At 35.6% G+C, this 15,192-nt stretch overlaps 1 long non-coding RNA gene across 1 annotated transcript in view; it reads left to right on the forward strand.

Moving 5' to 3' along the window:
* Positions 1 to 15,192, forward strand: part of LOC116156899 (uncharacterized) — a 33,004-nt gene that overhangs the window by 6,738 nt on the left and 11,074 nt on the right. The window lies entirely within an intron of this gene.

A 15,192-nucleotide genomic window follows, 5' to 3' on the forward strand; every position in this document is an offset into this window, starting at 1 on the left:
ATGCAAAGATGTGGGGATCACAGTAGACCATTTTAGAAATACTCACCAGAGTCACCATATCCAACTGTTGCAAATACCACACTAGTTCATAAGTAACTTGGAACCACAAATTGGAATAGGAGCAGAAGCAAGAAAGTGAATGCCTCGCTCTACTGTGAAATGACTCTCTGCTATACAAGAATCTGCTTGCCTTCATGCTTTTTGAGAGATAAGATTTGACAAGTTATCATTTTTGCTACTCAAATCCTCTCCCTACCCTGAAGCAATGTTCATCTTTGAGGTTGCTACCAACAAAGCCCAAAACATTACAGCATTTGAATATAGCTGCCTTTTGTAGGGCAAGAGATGTGGAGAAGCATTTTCCTAGGGCCTGAACAATGTTAGTCAGGAAAAGAGATTTAGGGTGAGGGGTAGCACCATGTTAGGGCTGAAAGCCAGTTAGAGAATGACAGAGATACTCTTGTGTTTTTAGTATGATATTTGTAGTCATATTATAGTTGGAGCCCTCTAAGGCCTCTTGCCTGGGGCAAGAACTGATGTGCTTAAGGCACCTGGAGCCCAGTAGGTAAAAATTATCATACTTCTTGACTTGTGTAACATGTCTCAACATTTACATGATTTAAACTCGGATAAGCGTGAATTCAAAATTCACATTTTTTTTCTCTATGCTTCTTTTTATTCCTTTCATTCTTTTGAAAGTTTCTATTTTCCCAATTGTAAAATAAGATATACACAGTAAATTACTATGAAATGCAGAGCAGCAGTAAGAAAGAAAAGAATCATTCTACATTTCGTTATCTAAAGGCAACCATGGTTGATATTTTGATCTGTATTTTGACATCTTTTCTTCTTAATGTAGTTTCTCATTTGTTGGATAGAGTTGTAATTTTTCTTAAAGCATGTTTTTAACCCAGTTCTTTTCACTTACCATTAAAACATAAAGCAGATTTCCACATTGTTACGAACTATTTATAATTTTTTTTTAAACTATGCTCTTTTTGTCTACCTTATGCTGCTTTGCAGGGAAAGACAGCAAGTTAAATAGTGCTCATAAACGTTATTTTGTTAGTCTAAATTTCAGCCTGGTCCAATTTCAGATTCTTCTGAATCTAAAAATAGTCTCTCTTTCACTTTCTTTCTCTCTTTTTCCTTTGATAGAAACTTAAATATTTTTAGGTGTTTGGAGACTAAGGCATTCAGTGAGCTTAGAGGAAGAGGAAAGAGTCTAACTCTGGCAGTTTGTCACTTGAATCAAAAGCCAGGTCTCAGACTTTGAATTGGGGCAAGATTCAGAAAGGCTCTCTACTTAATTTTACGTGATATTAATGCTAGATCTTGATGTCACAAAACGTTAGTATTTAAGTAAAATTATAAAATCCTTAGATTTATATATTTAAAAGTAAAAAGGCAACCAGAAGAGAACTCCTCTTGGTATTTATTCTTTTTGACTTCTCTACAGAAACAAAAGCTGGGAAGGATCATGTTTATTAAGTCTCAGTACTTAGTTAAAGATTTTCATTTACTTAATAAGTTCACCAAGTTTGTACCACTAAATGTAAAAGCCAATTCTTAATGAATCTACTCTAGTAAATGTTTCATCTTTGAGGCGTGGACAGTCACACACTCAGTTGGTCAGGTGCCTAATTAAACATGACATTGTCTTGCCCTTGAGGAGCTTGAAATCTATTGAGGGAGACAAGCATGCACATAATGAATGAATTTATTGTACTTAATAAAGATACAAAATCTTATGGTGGCATAGAAGTATGTGTATACATACATGTATGTGTATATATATACATATGTATATTCTGATTTTTAGAATAACCCAGGTCTTTGATAAAAAAAAAGTCAAACATTGAACAAATATATAATGCAACCAAAATAATGACCCATAACAACTTGATGTATAATATTAACTTTTTATGAATATACTAACATGAAATATTGGTATTACAAATGTTTGTTAACATTAAGGAGTATGTATGAACTGCATACAATGTGCTAGGCATTGTTTTAGAGGCTTGGGTTATATCAGTGAACAAAAACAATGATTCCTGTTCTCAAGGAGCTTACATTTTAGTGGATTGAAACAGAAAATAAACAAAAAATAAAATAAGTAAATTATGTAGAATGAAAGAAGGTGATAAGTCCTATGGGGGACGGAGGGAGGAAACACAATAGAGGATGGAAAGGAGGACCAAGAGCCCTGAGGGATGGATTACAATTTTAAAATGGTGGTCAGGGCCTCATTTAGAAGGTAAGGCCTGTGAATGAAATTCTGTGATGTGTGAATGAAAATTTAACAGCAATAAGGGAATGAGGCAAGTAGATATGAGGGAAGCACATTCCAGGTAGGGAGGACAGGTGGTACAGTAGTCCTGAGGTGGGCATGTCCTTACCGTGCACTTTTCTAGTCAGAAAGATTTTTAAGTATCTGGAAGCTGACAAGCTCACTGTAGCAGGTACTAGTTTTCCAAAATTCTAATTTTCACTTAAAATTAGTGTGGTTTTCCTTGAAGTAACAGGTTCGCTTCCTTCCTTTTGGAAAACATTTCTGTCGAATGCCAAAGTCTAAATAAACATAATTGATCAGTTACTCTTTCATGAAAAAATGGCATTCCAAAAAAATTGTCTAGTTTAGCTGGCAACTCAGATAATCACACACGCTCCCCCTCAAGACAACCATCCGACTCTGGTATGCAGCACAAGTGCTTTAGTCACCCAAAAGGCTTGCACTTAAGAGTTGAGATTCAATGAAATTAATAATTTATACTGCTTCATCAATGGCACTTATAAATTACAGTGACATTTTTACTTCAAGTTCATGGCAGTGGTTAATACAATGGCTACTAGGATAGTTTGGTGACACTGCCTTGATGCACACTAAGTTGCCAATAGTTTTACCCACCATTGCTTTTGCAACTTCAGTGCAAATGTCATCATAGTTAAAAAAAAAAAAAAAAAGGTAATGTCTTAGAATTCTTATGAAAACAATTTTGACTGTAGACTTCTTGAACGGGTCTTGGAAACCCTAGAAGTCTGCATATCACACTTTGAGAATTATTGCTTTAAACTCTTAGTCATTTACATTTTAGCAAATACTTAATATATTCTAGTCTCAGTTCTAAGTGTTGTCCTAATTTTAGAGCCAATGAAAGTGAAGCTGCAAGAAGTTCAGTGATTTGCTCAGGATCCCACAGGTATAAGGGAGAAAAGTAGAATTCACGTCTAGAATTGTCTAAATCCAAGTCCCAAGCTCTCCCTCTACTTTATATCCCTTGGATAAAAATGCTTTAACACCTAAACTCTTATTTTCTGTTTTGCAACATATAGTGTTGAGAACTCTCAGGATTTACTCTCTTAAAAACTTTCATATATAACATACAGCAGGGCTAATTATATTAATCATGTTGTACATTTCACTGCTAGTACTCATTTATCTTATAACTAGAAGTTTATACCTTCTGACTGCCTTCATCTAATTCCCCTTCCCCACAACCGCCCCCATAACTACACACCTGATCTCTTTTTCTGTGAGGTTTGTTTGTTTGAAGTATAATTGACATACAATACTATGTTACTTCCTGGGATACAACATAGTGATTTGATATTTCTATACATTACAAAATGATCAACACCAGTGAACACCTTTATGTTCATTGCCTCACACTCTTTATGGGGGTAGATTGCTTATGTCCACTTCATTTAGTTCTTTTTCTGAGGTTATATCTTGTTCCTTCTTTTAGAACATACTCCTCTGCTCCCTCATTTTGACCAATTCTCTGGGTTTATTTCTATGTGTTAGGTAGGTCAGTTACACTTCCCCATCTTGGAGAAGTGGCCTTATGTAGGAGACATCCTGCAGGGCCCAGTAGCACACTCTCCTGTGCTCACCAGAGCTATATGCTCTAGGGGTGTCCCCTCTGTGGGCTGGGTGTGTCCTTCTATTGTGGTGGGGGCTACTGCTGTGGGGATGCTGGTGGGGGTGCTAGCCCCTGGCCTGCTTAGCTGCAAGGCTGTGCCTCCTGCAGTGGCTGTGGGCACACCGGAGAAAGGATAGGCTTCTTGAGAGGCTGTCTCTACAGCCCAGGGGAACTCTGGATTGGGTCTCTTAGCCATTTACTTTTCTGAAGTAGCATTTTCTTAGTTTAGAGACTTAACAGTCATTCTGTTGTGTCATAAACCCAAATACCTACAGACTAATATTCTTTTATTTCAGAATAGTAAGAGCTACTATATATTGTGCACCTGTTATGTACCTGGAGCTTTTACATATATTATCTCATTTTATCCTTTTAGTAATTCTTAAAGTTCTAGCTATCACATTCAGACCTAAAGTACCCAACCTGAGATGGGCTTTTTTTTTCGTGCTGCATTTTTTTCTTTTTGTGGTGGTGGTAAAATACAGAGAGCATGAAATTCACCATTTCAACCATCTCAAAATGTATAGTTCAGTGACATTTAGTAAATTCACAATGTTGTGCATCATCTATCACCACTATATAGTTCTACGATGCTCTCATCACCCTAAAAAGAAACTTTGTACTGATTAAGCAGTCGTTCTCTATTTGCCCCATCCTCTGGCCCCTGGAACCTACTAGTCTGCTTTATGTTTCTATGGATTTGCTTATTCTGGATATTTCATATAAATGGAATCATACAATATGTGGTCTTTTGTGTCTGACTTCTTTCACTCAGCATAATGTTTTTAAAGTTTCATCCATGATGTAGCATATATCAGTACTTCATCTCTTTTTATGGCTGAATAATATTCTATTGTATAGATATACCACATTTGTTTATCCGTTTATCCATTTGTTTACCAAATATCTATATATATTTAACGTTCATACATTTGGATTATTTCCACTTTTTGGATATTATGAATAATGCTGCAATGAATTTTGGCATACAAGTATTTGTTTACATCCCTGTTTTTGATTATTTTGCGTATAAACCTGGGAGTGGAATTGTTAGATTATATGGTAACTTTATGTTTCACTTTTTGAGAAATTGCCAAACTCTTTTTCACAGCAACTGTAATGGAGATCAGAACTTCAACATATGAATTTGAGGGGGACACAATTCTACCAATAACACATGCTTATTCTATAAAATTAATTTTCTTGCCTTCATTTCAGCAAAATAATGACTTCACTCTTTCGTGTGTGGATTTCCAGTTGTCCCAGCACCATTTGTTGAAAAGACTATTTTTTCCCCATTAAATTGTGCTGGTATCCATGCTGAGAATCAACTGCCCATAAATATGTAGATCTATTTTTTGCAATTCTATTTTTTTGAGATATGTATGTATATGTATATGTGTGTGTGTGTGTGTGTGTGTGTGTGTATATATATCCTTATGCCAGGACCACACTGCCTTTGATTACGTAGCTTTGCAGTAAGTGTTGAAATTGGGAAATGTGAGTCCTCCAACTTTGTTCTTCTTTTTCAAGATTGTTTGGCTATCCCTGGTCTCTTGCATTTCCAGAATAATTTTAGGATTATCTCATTAATTTTTGCAAAAAAAAAAAATTAGCTAGGATTTTCATAGGAGCTGCAATCCATCTGTAGCTCAATTTCAGAAGTACCCTCACCTTAATCTTAAGTTTTTCAATGAACACAGGTGTCTTTCCATTTATTTAAGTTTTCTCTAGTTTTTTTCAATGATGTTTTGTAGTTTGGGGTATACAAAATTATACTTCTTTTGTTAAGTTTATCCCTAAGTATTTAATTCTTATTGATGTTATTGTAACTGGAACTATTTTCTTAATTTCATTTTTGGATTGTTCATTGCTAGTGTATAGAAATACAGTTGATTATTGTATGCCAATCTTTATCTCACCACCTTGAGTACACTATTAGCTCTAATATTTTTTTTTGTGGATTCCCTTAGATCATGTCATCTGCAAAGATAGTTTTACTTTTTTCTTCCCAATCTGGATGCCTTCTATTTTTTTTTTTTTTTTTCTGAATTGCCTTGTACAATGTTGAATAGACGTAGCAGGAGCAGCATCCAGATCTTGTTCTAGATCTTAAGGGGAAAGCATTTAGTCTTTCATCATTGAGTATAATGTTGGCTGTGGGGTTTTTTTAATAGATGTTTGTTATCAGTTTGAGGAAATTCTCTTGTATTCCTAATTTGTTGAGTGTTTTTATCATTAAAGGTCATTAGATTTTTTTCAAATGCACAATTGATGATTGTGTGGCTTTTCTCCTTTATCCTATGAATATATTATACACACACACACACACACACACACATACTGATTGCTTACCTGCATTAATGATCTTATATAATTCAATAAATGAGAATCTTTGGAGAAATCTTCTACTTCCCTCTCTTCCTTGCCTCCAATATCCATTCAGCCTCTAGGGTCTACTGGTTCTACCTCAAAAAATCCTAAATCAGGCATTTTTATCCACACCTGTTGATCTCTAGGAAGGAACTTCAAATTCCCTCTGTACATCACTCCTCCCTTACACAACTTTTGTTGTCCCCATGAATAAAGATTAAAGGAAGACACGCCATTCTAGTCTTAACTTTTTTCTCCAGTCACATCTTCCCTTCTTCAGAATCCACCCCCAGTGGCTATAGAGCTAGGCTGGTCCATAATAATTCTTCATCCCCCAGGCCACAAAGATTGATCCAGGCATGGGCATATGATAAGCTGTTCCTAACATTAACAGAGAAATGCAGAGAAGTCGGAATAGCCAAAATAATCTTGAAAAAGAACAAAGTTAGAGGATTTACCATTCCCAATTTCAAAATTTACTACAGTAATCAAGACTACATGATACTGGCACAAAGATAGACATATATATCAATGGAACGGAATTGAAAGTCCAGAAATAAGTGCTTACATCTATGGTCAGTGGATCTTCATCAAAGGTGTTAAGGCAATTCAATACAGATAGTCTTTTCAACCTGTGGTACTGGGATAATTGTATGACCAAAGGCAGAGTAATCAGTTTAGACCTGTGCTTCATGCCTTACACAAACATCAACTCAAAATAGATCACAGACCTAACTGTAAGGGCTAAAACAATAAATTTGTTGAAAGAAAACACAGTAAATCTTCATAATTGTAGGTTAGGCAAAGATTTCTTAGGTATAATATCAAAGCATAAGTGATTAAAGAAAAATGTTACAAATTTAATTTTATCAAAATTACAAATATTTTCCTTAAAAGTTTTTTCATTTTTATTAACAAAGTGAAAAATTTATAAGCATGTCATGTGGCTGATAAAGGATTTGTCTCCAGAGTATATAAACAATACTTACAACTCAACAGTAAAAAGACAAACTGATTTAAAAATGTGCAAAGGATTTGAATAGACATTTCTTCAAAGGAGAAAGATGTTCAACATCATTAGCATCAAAGAAATGCAAATCAAAACCACAAAAATGCCATTTCACACCCACTAGGGTGATTATAATCAAAAAGGCAGACAATAGCAAGTGTTGCCAAGCATGTGAAAAATCAGAACTCTTGTGTATTACTGGTGGGGACATAAAATGGTGCAGCTGCTTTGTGAAATAATAAGTTCCTCTAAAATTTAACCGTATAACTCAGCAACATCACTCCTAGGTTCATATCCAAGAGAATGAGAACATATATCTACAGAAAAACCTGTATACAAATACCTGTAGCATTATTCATACCAGCCAAAAAGTGGAAACAGCTCAAATGTCCATCAGTTGATGAATACATAAAGAAATGTGATCTATCCATACAATGGAATTGTAGTCATAAAAAAGAATGAAGTCCTGATATGTGCTACAACACAGATGAACCTTGAAAGCATTATGCTATGCGAAAGAAGTCGGCCACAAAAGGCTATGTATTATATGCTTTCATTTCTATGAAATGTCCAGAATAGGCAAATCTATAGAAACAAAACTGAATTAGTGGTTGCCAGATTCAGTGGGTTGGGGGGAGGAGAGGATGGCAAATGACTACTAAAGGATATGGGATTTCTTTTTGGGGTGATGAAATATTCTGGAATTAGTGGTGATGGTTGTGTAATTCTGCAAATATACTAAAAAATGCTGAACTGTACACTTCAGTAGGTGAATTTAATGATACATGAATTATATCTCAACAATAACAAAAAAAGAATGTAGGTAATGGGACTGATTTGATGATGGAGGAGAAATGTCTTCTATTTGAAGATGTTAACATGTTAAGTCTTACATACCGCCAGAATATCCTGGTAGATACCCCAAGCAGGCATTTTCAATTACTTCCCTACAGCTCTGGAGAAAGTCCAACAGTCATGTGAGTTTTGAAACCATGGAGAACGTGAAGTCATGTAGGGACAGCAGAGCAGTTCAACAAAATAACTCCTTAACATAGCATACCAAACCCTCTAGGAATGGTCTTTGTACTGTTCTCCAGCCTGGTCCTTCATCACTCTGTGTCTCAGATTTTTTTCTCAACAATACTGAATTACATTCATTCATGACACAAATATTTAGTGCCCAAGATGAGGAATAAAAGAGTGAGCAAAGCAGACATAGCCCTTGACTTCAGGGATCTTGCAGTTTAGAAAAGTAAACAATTATAGTTTAGTGTGGTTGGTGCTGTCATTAGAACAAGCTAAGATACTACCCCATTCTTCCTTTGTAAGTGCCTCTTCATTGTGGTCTCAGAGCACCTTTAAATACTCTAATTAACGTACCACATCATTTATGTTAAAATTTATCTACATTTGCATTTTTCATCCTGACTAACTGTAACTTTCTCAAATTTGACTTAGTATCTCTATAAGCAATAATAATGCTGATTATATAATGTGAACTCAATAGGTGTTTGTATCTGGTTATGGTTAACAGTATATACTCTGCTGCCAGACTACTTGAGTCCTAATCTGAGTTCTCACACTTCTTAGCTGCTTGACTTTTGGCCAAGATATCTAACTTCTCTGTGTTCAGTTTCTTCATCTGCAAAATGAGACTAGTAATAGCCCCTACTTTATAACGTTCCTGTAAAGATTGCAAGAATTAATGTAAGTAACAATGAAACACATGGGATACATAAAACAATGCTGGACATATATTTTCTGCTCTTGTTATGTTCACCATATACCCTGTTGTTATCATTCTTACTGTAATAGCCAAGTTGGCTAAATTTCAAAGAATAACTCCTCAACATGGGTATCTGTGTTTCAAGTTATAATTATTATATTAAAGATATCCTCCTTCACACAAAACATAGCATGGTTGGTCAGATTAAATTTATCCAGAAAGTTGATCACGCTGTTATATATGGAAGCATATTTGGCATAGAAACCTAATGAATTAAACAAATTTCAATGAGCTGCCAGTAGATGGCTCTCTTAATTTGCTCTTTTATTTTCAGTTCAGATTCCTGCTTTTATGCGTCATCACACCATCAAAAAATGCCAGTAACAGGGTAGAAATGGCTCTCCAGGAATTATCTGATTTATTTTTTCTAGTAGGATTTACAAACCACAGTTGTAAACTCACCAGCAGAGATACCTCTTCAGTGGATTGTTACGGGGTTTTTTAAATTGTTTTGTTTGTTTGTTTGTTTGTTTGTTTGTTTTTTAATTAAGAAAACATAAGAAAACCATTTCAGAAATGTTTTAGTTGGAGCCTAGAATTTTGACTATTTTTATATGTCATGGTAGATGGATGAACATATTTCTTAAATTTTTCATGGAAAATGGACTTCAAATTTTTCTTGATATCTCACTTTTTTATAGTAACTTTAGACCTGGCTAATTCTTCCCTCAGTTTTTCTCTGCATTATAAAGCTCAGTAATGACTTATAAAAATCTATCTTTTCTTTAGTATATCAATTAGTTGTTAAGGACCTTTCTATTCCCATAGCATTTTATGTTTATTTTATTATATTGTCACTTATTGGCATTTATCAGTTTTACTATTAGTTCCTCAAATGTTTGGAGAATAAAGCCATACTCTATTCTCCAAGATATTTTTTGCTGAGACAGATAAATCCAGATATTCACTACTTAAACCTCATAACCTGTAGAGTTCTTAGCCCTACCCACTGTTTCTATAAAGCTCTAGAATATATTTCCCCAGATTATGTCTCTAAACTCCTAAATGTTCCTGTGCCTTACAGCTCCATCCCATCCGAGGCCAGTCCAGGGGGATGCCCATTCTCTTCACTCTTTCATAAAAAACCACTGACATTCAAGCATTTGAGGAAGATCTGCAGAGTCCTAGAGAGGGGTCATAGGCCAAGGTGCTAGGTCTTAGTTGGAATAGTCTTTTGATTTCATTTCATATCTCCTCCTCTTCACTTCTCTCCATTTCTTCCTTATATATCCAGAATTTTTAAAATAAATTCAATCTTCTTCTCTATAAAACAGATCTACCGAAAGTCAGACCTCAGGTTCCTCAGACTCCTCTGCTGATCCTATGGGTAGCCCTAAAGTTGGGGAGGCCCTTCAGACATGTCTTGAATCAAAGAACAAGGTGAGGTGCAGCCATTATGGAAAACAGTATGGAGAGTCCTTAAAAAAAACTAAAAATAGACTTACCATATAATCCAGCAATCCTACTCCTGTGCATATAATCAAAGGAAATGCTAATTTGAAAAGATGAATGCACCCCAGTGTTCATAGCAGCACTATTTACAATAGCCAAAACATGGAAGCAACCTTAATATCCATCGACAGGTAACTGGATAAAGATGTGGTGTATTTGTACAATGGAATACTACTCAGCCATAAAAAGAATAAAATAATGCCATTTGCAGCAACATGGATTGACCTGGAGATTGTCATACTAAATGAAATAAGCCAGAAAGAGAAAGAAAAATACCATATGATATGACTTATGTGTTGAATCTGAAAAAAATGACACAAATGAACTTATTTACAAGACAAAAACAGACTCACTGACATAGAAAACGAACTTATGGTTACCGGGGGGAAAGAGGAGGTGGAGGGATAAATTAGGATTTCAGGATTTGCAGATACTAACTTCTATATGTAAAAGAGATAAACAACAGGGTCCTACTTTACAGCATAGGGAATTAGGTTCAATACCTTGTAATAGCCTATAATGAAAAAGAATATGAAAAGGAATGTGTATATATATATATACATATATATATGTATGTATAACTATCACTGTGCTGTACACTAGAAATTAATGCAACGTTATAAACCAACTATACTACAATTTTAAAAAAGCACAAAAAAAGAAAGAGGTCAGGTCTTGGTATCATCCCTCATTGATCAGTTTTTGGACACAAGCTGCTCCCAGGGAGGAGGCTCCCCTCTTTGTCTAAAGGCAAGTCCCAGAGAGAGAGACTCAGCTTTAAGCCATCAGTAGCCAACACTCCCTAAAGCTGGGGGAAGCCAGTGCTTCCATCATAAAAGTGACATCCGAGTAGCGCATCACAGAATCCACTTCAGAGTTCATCCTCAGGGGGAGGGTATAGCTCAGTGGTAGAACACAATGCTTAGAATGTACAAGGTCCTGGGTTCAATCCCCAATACCTCCATTAAAAAATAATGATAAACAAACAAACGTACTAACCTCCCCCTTAAAAAAAAAAAAAAAAAAAAAAAAGCAGTGTTCATCTTCAGAAAAAGATGAGACCCAAACAGCAAGAAATAAATCCAGAAAGAAATGGAGAGACCCAACCATATTATTTGAGTTCCTCAGCTCAGCTCCATCCCTGGAATTCCTAGGCACATGAGCCAATAGATTCCATTTTCTGCTGAAGCTATTTGAAATTGGGTTTCTGTCGCTTGCAACTGAAAGATCGCTGATTAATAACAACTCATGTTTGAAGAAAGCAATAATCACCACTCTTTTCTTTCAGCAATCACAACGTCATATTACAATTTATTTGTTTATGCATCTATCTTTCTAATTAGACTGTAAATTTCTTATAGGGTCATATTTCAATCATCCATCTTAGTATCTATAGCAGTGCGTAAGTAAAGGAGACAGTGAACAAGTATTTGTTGAATTAATGAATAAGAAAATGCCAAAACAATAGATAATGCACAGGCACAGCAGACATGAATGAGTTCACTAAGCACATTAAGTAGGAAAGTATAGTCAAAAATTGACTTGAAAGGCACGATATTTGGCCTCTCAGATTTTACATTTTCTCTCTTAGCCCAATCTAAGTTGGAATTTAACCCAAGGTACTCAGATTCTTTAGCTTTAGTTTGCTTTAGGTTGACATTTAAGCTAGGTTTGCTGAAATGCTCATTCCTTCTTAAAATATACTTTTTGCCTTTTCTGTGATTCTGAGCTCCATGTTCATTCCTGGTCTAGTGATTTGTTCACTGTGTATTTGGCCCCAGGGCCTGTGCTGGACCCTGGGAATATAGCAATGAGTATGATAGAAAGCCCCGCACCCAGGGAGTATATATTCTTTAAAAAGGAGGCAAATGTTAAACAAGCAATTATACATACAATATGTATTACAAAAAGTAATTATGGGAGTGTATAGCAGGGGAGGACAACCTAAATTGTGAGATTAGGAAAATTGTCTCTAGGAAAGTGACATTTCTATAGGAAACCGAAGGAAGAATATAAGTTAGCTCCCAGAAGCCGCCAACAAATATGGCATTGTGTCTCATCAGGCCTAAAATAATCAGTATAGCCAGGGGAATAGGTGAATTCACTGAATCAACAGAAATTCAACAGTCGCTAAACTAACCAGAATCTACTTCTGAAATGGAAAGTGATGCTAAATCCCACCTAAATTATATGGTTGAGAATGCAAGAGGAATTTTTTTCCCCAAAGGAAATTTTTGAATGCAGCTCCCCCCCCGAAAAAGGCAGAAATCGATGCTGGGCAGCAGGCACAAGCACCCCATTATAGGGAGGAAGACTGAAAGTTTGCTGGAAAGACCTTTGCGGTACCCAAGTGAGAGATGAGAGTGACTTGGATAAGGAGATGCCAGTGATGGTTGAGAGAATGGACAGAACTTGGTAACTAACTGGCTGAAAAGGTAAAGAGTAGGGACACGACTCCAAGATGAAAGTTATTTTCTTGCTCAGGCTGTCACATAGTTAACCTAGATGTCCTAAGACTTTCCTGGCCATGAATGAGAAAAAATTTCCCAAGCTAATTATAAAGTTCCTCTTATGGAACTTAAGTTATAAATGTCTCCTTTGCCCTTTAGGGTTCTCTCTTTTTCTGGACCCCCATATGCTTCTTTCTATAATGTATTGTTTGTCTGAACCATATTCATGAATGAAATGTTAAGGCTGATTCTACCTGAGCTTCTTTTACACTATATTCGGAAAGCATCTGACCCTTAATACTAACCATGGGTGAATGTCTTGAAGCTTGAAATTATTTCAAAGTAGTTCTGGAAGTATCAAAAAATAGTATATCCAGAATTGTAGACACAAATTGGGATGGCTGCTCATCTAATAATTCCCATGTGGAATTTCTATAAGAAATTCCAGATCCCTGGTAGGCACATGATCCAGACTGTGTCAGTGTGAGTTCCTCATTCCCTTGGCCACAGTGATTCATCCAAGGGATGGGTTCATCATTCTTTCCTGGAAATTTTTCAAACTGAAGCTGAGAAAAAGAGATCCCTCTTTTTCTAAAATAACTAAGCTTGAAAGAATGCAATTACAAATTACAAGTTACTTTGTCTGCGTAGTCTTCATGAATTCAATTCATCTATGGAAAGAAAGATTTTGCACCACTGTGCAAAAAGATACAGAGACCCAAGATATGGAAAGAGAGACAGAGATCTTGAAATCTGGTAGCATTTATATCCTTGGATCTTGCTGTCACTGGAGCTGTCTCAAATACTGACCTTTCTGTAGTTTGATCATGGGCTCTATAAAAATAGGGATCGCAATTGCCTGGCACATGATAGGCACTCCAAGAATAATTGTTTAGTTAGAGACTTCACTGTGGACCAAGCTGGAGTGACAGGGATCACATTTGCCCTCGCTTCTGAAACAATTTAAAGACAGACTAAGTACATTTTTTTCAAAAAAGTGGTTTTTAGACACTGAACATCAGACAACACAGAACAGTGTGATTACTGAGAGAGAGGAAACAAAGGGAACCCTAAGATTACCCCCATTTTAGTGTCTGGAGAGTTTTCATAATGCATTGCAAAGAGAGGGAACCCTAGTAGAACCTCATGGTCTCTCTGAGTTCAGAATGGAGCTGGGGTCATGGGAGGACAAGGCGGCTAGGGTTCTCAGGGCAGCATATCAGAGAAGAGATTGCTGCACAGAGAGAGCTCGGAAGATCTGCAGAGAGCTCCCTTTATTGTTGAGTTGACTGTTGACCACAGTATGTATATGAGAAATAATCTGAAGTGGAAACTGTAAAAAAAATTTTTTTTTCCTATAGTTTCCTTTGACCAGATCTGTATTTCAACTTGGAAAATAAATATATCCTTATAGTTTCAAAGAATGAAAACTCTACTAGTGAAAAAAAACTCTTCAATGAATCTGAGTCAACACATTCTCTCTTTTCTTTAAGCTAGTTCTGGTTGGGTTTCTGTTGCTTGCAACCAAAGAATCTTAACCAATATACCTTACAATTCCACTTCCCAGAATTTAGCTTCAGAAACTAACAAAGGATTCCAAAGACTTTGTTTATAAAAAATATCTATCATTTTAATGTTTATAAATGCCAAAACTCAGATTTTCTGATATTGCCAAGTAAAGATTTTCTATGCAAATTTGGTAAATTAATCTAATAAAAGACTATGTAATAACTAACACAACATTTTAGTTTCTTACTTGACATAGAAATATGCTTATGATATATTGATTAATTTTTTTTTAATTTAAGTTTTCCATTTTAGGTTATAAAACATAATATATAGTTTGTATTGTACCTATGGATATATGCATATGAAGTATATCTTAAAATTTTAATAATATTTATCTCTGGCTACTGGAGTTTCAGATAGTTGTTTTTTTTTTTTAAGTATCTATGTTTTCTGATTATCCTACAACAAATTTGGTTCAATTTTTTTTTAATGTCTCCTCAGTTAACCTCTAAGTTTCTGTTTTTGATCTAAACTTTACCCCTGATTTCCAGTTTATTTGCAAAACACAGGGGATTGACATACTTTTAGTCAGTTGAATAATAAAGTCCTTTCCTATCCTGATTACAAATTTCTCCACTTCCCCAAACCCTTTTCTAGAGCTCTGACAATTGCAGTTTCACAACTGTA

Source organism: Camelus dromedarius, chromosome 14, assembly GCF_036321535.1.
Source record: "Camelus dromedarius isolate mCamDro1 chromosome 14, mCamDro1.pat, whole genome shotgun sequence".
Taxonomy (NCBI): domain Eukaryota; kingdom Metazoa; phylum Chordata; class Mammalia; order Artiodactyla; family Camelidae; genus Camelus; species Camelus dromedarius.